The sequence below is a fragment of the Buceros rhinoceros genome, unplaced genomic scaffold, assembly GCF_000710305.1.
Source record: "Buceros rhinoceros silvestris isolate BGI_N320 unplaced genomic scaffold, ASM71030v1 scaffold13789, whole genome shotgun sequence".
In the NCBI taxonomy this organism is placed as follows: Eukaryota; Metazoa; Chordata; class Aves; order Bucerotiformes; family Bucerotidae; genus Buceros; species Buceros rhinoceros.
The window spans coordinates 4,239-5,015 of record NW_010429825.1 but is presented as its reverse complement, the minus strand read 5'-3'; the positions used below and the strand labels follow the sequence as shown (position 1 = coordinate 5,015).

The 777-nt window shown below is 59.2% G+C and overlaps 1 protein-coding gene across 1 annotated transcript in view; it reads left to right on the top strand.

Annotated features, from left to right (window-relative positions):
• The window catches only part of LOC104499321 (SRSF protein kinase 2-like), a gene marked incomplete at its 3' end in the record, with an annotated part of 12,840 nt that overhangs the window by 7,831 nt on the left and 4,232 nt on the right, over positions 1–777 (top strand). The gene's annotated exons all lie outside the window — the stretch shown is intronic.

Sequence of the window (777 nt, the reverse complement as noted above, 5' to 3'; positions counted from 1 at the left end):
GGTTCTCCTGCACTGCACTTAAGCCCTTTCTACACGCACTCACTCCTGGCCTCTCACTCCTCCTGTCTGGGTTGTGCTGAACCTCCACGGGATGCCCTCCCATGCCGTGTCACTGCAAACCAGCCCTATCTGCCATTCGAGTGACAGTTGGCAGGAAGGCACAGCAGTCTGGGGACGTAACAGCTGTACGAACAGGAGTGATTTTTTTAGGAGGAAGTTCACCTTTGTGATCGTAACGCCTCCTCACGGCCCTATCCCCTTTCCATCTCCCTGGGCTTGCCCATCCATGCTGCTACCTGTGGATTTTGTCACTGCCTTCTGCTGCGTGTCACCCCCACCTCCCCCAAACAGCCCCCTTTCCCCCGAGCTCCCCAGGACCCCCTTGCTCGGTGTGCTGGGCGCATGGGGCTGCGGCACCTGCTCCTCCTGCCGCATTGGGTGATCAAACCCCTTGTGCCTGCTCCCAGAGGCCACTCCAACCAACGTCACTGCTCTGCTGGGTGCACCTCCAGCTGAGGACAGGGCACTCACTACACAGAAACTCTTTACTGCAGATTGTTCTCATCAGTGCCCCCTTTCTCCAACACTAGAACATCCACAACTTGCACACCCGCTGTGCCCAAATGCTGGGGCTGGGGAGGCAGCGGGGACCCTCGTGTTGCTGTCCTGAGGTGACGTTCTGCCTGCTCGCCCAGGTGCTGGCAGGGCTGCACTTCCTGCACAAGCGCTGCCGCATCATACACGCGGACATCAAACCGGAGAACGGCTTGCTGCATG